Below are 6,000 nucleotides of genomic sequence, written 5' to 3'. Positions count from 1 at the left end.
TGTGTGTGTGTGTGTGTTGTGTATATGGTGGAAATAGGGATGGGTATGGGTAGACGTACTTTGTGTGTGTGTGTGTGTGTGTGTGTGTGTGTGTGTGTGTATGTATATGTATGTATGTCCGTGTGTCCGTCCCTGTCCTGGCACCCAGGTGAAGGAAGTTTCAAGAAGAAGGGAGTGAACAACTGTCTGTGGTAAGATGAGGACTGAGATTTGGCCATTGTATTAGCAATATGGGGTCATTGGTGTTCTTGAAAAGAGTTGGTTGAGTGGACTAGAGGAGGCAAAAGCTTGATTGGACAGGATGCCAGAGAGATTGAGGGTGAAGGAATTGGAGCATTAAAGGAGCCTTGCCCCAAAGGGAAACAGAGAAGTAGAGAGGAAGCTGCAGAAGGGAGACTGGGTTGAGAGCTGTGTTGTGTTTAGTTTTGAAATGGGAGTGATCACTGTGCCGTGTGTGTATTTTTGCTGGTGGGAATGGTCCATAGTGAGAGAGAAATGTCTGATGCGGGAGGGACGTGGGATTGCAGAGAGGGGCAGTTGGCCTTGGGAAGGAGCACAGAGTGCACCTCAGTAGGAACCGGAGAGCAGAGGCATTTGGGGGACCGAGGCAGATGGGTGGGCAGAGGGGAGGTGGGAGTGGGTACCATTCCTCTCCCGGGTTCTGTCTTCTCAGCTGGGGAGGCAGCAGTGGAGGTTGGCGGGGAGGGAGGGTGTGGAGTATGCAATTAGAGAAGAGCTGCTACCATGTTTCCCTGAAAATAAGACCTAGCTGAAGAAGAAGCCCTAGCATGATTCCCCCAGGATATGGAGGGCACGCACCCCTCACATGAGGGTTTTATGACCTGTTTCAGAGAGAAGGGTGTCCTTTAAAGCGCAAACTCCTTCAGCTTAAAATATTTGGTATACCAAGGTGCCATGTTTTGGCACCTGCAATCATGTGAGGGCTTATTTTCCAGCTAGGTCTTATTTTCAGGGAAACAGGGTAGCAGCACCAAGGCTCCACCGGAGGGGTGGCCAAGAATTAAAGCGGGAACCGTCACATGACCATGCATTTTCCTCCAGCTGCGTACAGCTGCTGGAGCAGGTGCAGAGGAGGTCAAGGGTTGGATTTAACCTGCTCTGAGGTTTACCAGAGAGTTCTGCAGAGGGATGGGGAGGGGCATGGTGGCAATCAGGTGTACCAGGGAGCCATTGTAATTATGAGTCATCAACTCTGAGTTGGATGAAGAGGAAAGTGAGAACATTGAAGGGGTGATGGACAGCAAAAAAGATAGTACAACCTGTATGTGGTCTTGATGGGTTGAGAATTTATGGTGTAGGGTTATCAGAAGGAGAAAGCTGGGAAGGTAGGAGAAGGTGGTTGCGGGGGGCACTGCTTGGCTTTGAGATCAGGGGGTGACATTGTTGGAGACGTCAGGTCTGGGAAAGTGGGGACAGGAGACCAGAGTAGGGTGAGGACATGGTCATGGAGGACAACAGGTGAAGGAAATAGAAGGATCACTTACTTAGATGTTTTTTTTTTTTTTAAGATTTTTATTGGGGAATTGGGGAAAGGGGAACAGACAAGTTGCTTTTGTTTTGTTCTTCAGTCTAGTTGTGGAGGAGGTTGCTTCACTGGCCCAAGTTGGCACCATCATTGCGCTCTTCCCCGGGCGAGGCAGATCAGTCGCCGGCCTCTGGATGGCCGCTCATGGCGGCTGCTGGCCGCTCACGCTGGCTGCTGGCTACACACGGTAGCCCATGGCAACCCACTGCAGCAGGGGCTGCAGCCTACGCCATCGCCGGTGACTCACGGCAGCCGAGCTCCAGGTTGAGCTGTTGTTCAGCATCTTAGCTGTGGAGGGCAGTGTCACTGGCCTTCATATGTGGGATCCGAACTGGGGCCTCCTTGTGTCCCAAGCCAGCTCTTAACCATTGCGCCACTTGGCTGGCCCTACTTAGATGTTTAAATTACTAAGAATTACAATGAAGTCGCATGGGAGAGACAGCAGAGGGTCAGGGCTGGGAGGGAGAAGGAGTCGGCTGTGAACATGGCAGTGAGGGTGGAGAGAAGTCCAGCAGACACTGTAGGGAGGTGTGGGAGCTGAGTGTGACGGGTGTACAGCATTGTGCTGAGGGTGGCTGTGGGTTTCAGAAGGAAGGGTTTGGGAGTTGAGATGGCATGAGAGGTCGCGTGGGGCCTCCTGGGGCGAAGAACTGGGATGATAAGGGACAGCCTGAGAGTTGTAGGCTTCCTGAGTTGACTGAGATGAACAAGGATAAAGGGATTATTATTATTCTCTGAAAGATCTTGGTATTGGGGCTGTCTGGATATTGGGGTGGGTATCTTGTCAGGAGTACATAGTTCTAGAGCTGCCTCTTTAAATTCTAAATACTAGAGATGGAGCAGTCAAGGGAAGCATGGTGTTACTGGGAGGTTTTTGTTGGTTTTGTTTTTATAGTTTTTAAAACAATATTTCTTAATAAGAGATATCTCTAAATACAGTAGGAGATTTATTTTGGCTTAATTTTTTCTTTTTCTCTCTGTCCTCTGTTTTGAAGACTGACATTATTAAGTGCAGGGGGTCAGATTTCTTGTCTAAAGCAGATTGTGTTGCTCAAGGAGCTTAGGGTGTGATACAGCAGTGGGCTGGGGGCCAGGGGACCTGTGTTCCAGTCACCACTGCCTGTGACCTTGGAGTGGTTACTTATTTTGGGACTCTTCCTTTGTTTTGTTTTTTTGTTTGTTTGTTTATTTTGTTTTTTTAAAGTGTGAGGTGGAGGCGGTTCAGCTATAAAATCCTTTGGTTTCAAAATTAAAACTTACACCATTCATTTATTAAAAATGCTTCTTACGGTTATGAGCTCCAGTTTTCTTCGTTTTTTTTTCAAGTTTACTTTTTACTGCATTTATATACCAAATAACAAATTTTATACTTCATGCCAATTAGCATTTTTAAAAAGTGTTAATGCAGAAGAAGCATGTATTTCCCTGCATAGGAGGTAGTATTGATAAGGACTTAAAGAAGACAGAATTAGTATGTATGCTTATAGAAATTGTAAAATAGTCGTCTCCGCCTACATTCCCTTCCTGATACAAAAATGAACTGGAAGTCTAGAGAAGGGGAGAAGAAAAATGATTCTCTCCGTCACAAATTGATTAGCTGCCTGGGTGTAGTTGTTTGCATGGTAAGCTGAGTGCTGGCTGGATTCTTAGCTTTTTGTGTGTGTACTTGGAAAATTGTAAATGTTACCAAGTGCCTCAGACTCAGAATGAGTTGGTAATTTTCCACTTCTTATTAAAATAACTAGAAAATCGGAAGACTCTTTTTGATATCACTGTACAGTCAGACTAAAGGCCGTGCTGAACTAATGAATAATGGAACCAGACTACTTTTTCCAAGCAAGTTTTGTTTAATTTGTTCCTCTTTTTTGGGTCCTCTCATGAGGATCAATTCTGTATGACACTCAACAGGAGTGCTTAGATTCAAGAAATGAAATTTTTAATGTGGGTTGAGAAACGGACACAATCACACCCGGGAGCTCCTGAGGCTGGCCCGTCATGGTCCTTGGGTCAGCCCAGGGCTGGACCTGTTACCTGGGGGCAACTTGGAGCTCTTGTCTTTCACCCCCCAAAACAGTGCAGTTCAGTGCAAGATTGCTGACTGCTTGGGTAGTTACTGACTCACCCCAGGGAATGGCCCGGCCAAGGAGAAGCCCTCAGTGCACAGCTTTTCCTTCCCACTCTCACCCCCAGCCAGCTGCAGGCATTGCCTTCTGGAACGCCCGCTTCCATTCTGTGGGGACTTGAACAGCAACGACACCCCTGCCAATCTCTTTCTCTTATAATTTCATTTCAGTGTTGTATTACACTGCAGTATTTAGTAAGACACTGTCTTCCCTTTTTGTTAATAGTTTGAATAGTAGTGTATGCCAGGATCAGACTAACATTTTGTCTTATTTAATAATTTTCTCTGTGTTCCCACATGAATTAATTTGTGAGGAGGGTATTAAATGAAGGAATAGGGTAGAACTTGTCCTGTTGAGTGTCAGAGAAAAGATGGTATGTATTGAAGATGCAGCTTTGGTCAGTGGTGTTGAAAATATCCTCCTGTAACGGTTTGTACTGCATTCCCATTGGAGGCGTAGAGTGATCAGCCAGCTCTGTGATTATTTTTTTATTTTTTGTTTTTATTTCTAAACATCTGTATAATTCAAACCAAAAGGGATGGTTATTAAAAATCAAAAATTATCCAGAAATGTATTTCTAGTGATAGCAAGATGGAAAATGGATTCCAATTCAACAAAACAACCCAGAAATGTTCTCTTTTCCATGGGGAATGCGTTGTTATCATAGCCCCTTACATAAACACTCCTGAAACTTCTTAAGTAGACATCATTTCAATACAGAGACCAACGTGAAAATATCTTTGAAAAGAAAACAGTGATGTGGCAGGGAAACCATGCACATATTGGTGAACATTTCTTTCCACCCACCACGAGCTTGGGCTTTCCGGACGGTCACGGGTTTTCCGGTCAAAAACATTCTTGAAGTCATCGTGGAAGAAGGGAGACTCCGCATCTGGGAAGGTGTGTTCTTGGTTCCACATCTGGGACTCAGGAGCCAAACAGCACGATCATGCAGAACATCATGAAGACGTTCTGCACAGAGCGATGAAGATTCGGAAGTACCTGAGGCTCAGTAAGAACTCCCGGATGTTGTCACCTGTGCCAGGCTCCCTGGACTCCTCCTCAAAGCCCTGCGTGCCCTCCTTTTTCAGCTTAAAGTTGAGCACAGCCCTGGCGTTCATAAGCAGCGTCCTGAACAGCAGGATGTCTCCGATCATCGTTATGGCCGAAGCGTCCGTCAGAACCGGAAGTGGAAACAGCTGTGTGATTATTAAGTTCTGTGACTGAGACTATTTGTTCATCTCTTCATAAATCTGTAGTTTAAAGGCTGTAAAAATGAGAGATGAAGTACAGACTTTTCCCCTTCTACTCAGACATCAAAATAGCTTTTTTAGTTTGTATCAGATCAGTAATAATATTGGGGTTAGTCTACTTGAAACCAAGCATAACCCTGCTTATCTCAGAATGAAACAATATTCTTATTTAGAGGTAAATAAATTTAACCTTTACTTAATTTTTCACATTTGTCTTCTTATTTTATGGTATGAAGGTCTTACCAACCCTTTTTCCTTCCCGTCTAAGTGACGGCTAAAGTTTCCATCATTTTAGAATAAATTTCTTTGTTCTTTGAGGTTGGAAATTTAATGGTAGGAAAGAGGAAGAAAAACCTTCTATGCTTGCCTTATGCAAAAGAATTACTGTGAACATTTGTGTGTCACTTCTAGTACTTTTAAAAGCTGGATTTATTTAAAATAAAACCATCACCAAAACAATGAAACCCAAACTTCCAAAACCTATATAACATGATTGTGGTAACACTGCATAAAGATTTTATACCTTGTTTTTTCACCTAGCATGATAAATAGAAGTATTTCCCAATTACAAATGGATTAAACTTGTTATAAACATTTTTTATTATTTTTAGTAGCAACAAAATTTTCCATGTAGTAAATTCGCCACCTAGTTATTTAGTATCTTATTACTGTATGTTTAGGTTATTTGTTCTTTTTCCTATTATAAATAATATAATAATGAACATGTTTGGGTAATAATAATGAATGTCTTTATAGTAATAAAGCCTGTCTGCATGTCACATCATCTTGCTAGGGTACAATCCCAGGAGTGGGATTAATGACTTAAAGTTTCAGATGCAATCTAAAAAATTACTATGAGAGACGATACATAATACTAATATTTGAATTAGCAAAAGCTACTTGTTCTTTGTCTAAATTGAGCAGTATTTCATGACTTATTTTGGATTCTTTTAAATTATTTTTTTCTCTTAAGTGACTAGACCTTTAGAAAAATCTTAAATCAGTTGGTGAAAAAAAAATCAGGTATATTTAAGGTTCTTTGCAGTTAGGCAGTTTCTCTAGTTATAACCATATTGGT

The 6,000-nt window shown here is 43.0% G+C and overlaps 1 protein-coding gene and 1 pseudogene across 2 annotated transcripts in view; one reads left to right on the top strand and one right to left on the bottom strand.

The window, feature by feature from the left end:
• CCNY (cyclin Y) overlaps positions 1–6,000 on the top strand; it is a 207,633-nt gene that overhangs the window by 118,657 nt on the left and 82,976 nt on the right. The window lies entirely within an intron of this gene.
• Positions 4,344–4,826, bottom strand: LOC109388156 (small integral membrane protein 7 pseudogene; annotated as a pseudogene).

The sequence above is a fragment of the Hipposideros armiger genome, unplaced genomic scaffold (assembly GCF_001890085.2).
Source record: "Hipposideros armiger isolate ML-2016 unplaced genomic scaffold, ASM189008v1 scaffold_183, whole genome shotgun sequence".
Taxonomy (NCBI): Eukaryota; Metazoa; Chordata; class Mammalia; order Chiroptera; family Hipposideridae; genus Hipposideros; species Hipposideros armiger.
The sequence above is the reverse complement of the archived record's forward strand: the minus strand, read 5'-3'. Positions and strand labels throughout refer to the sequence as shown.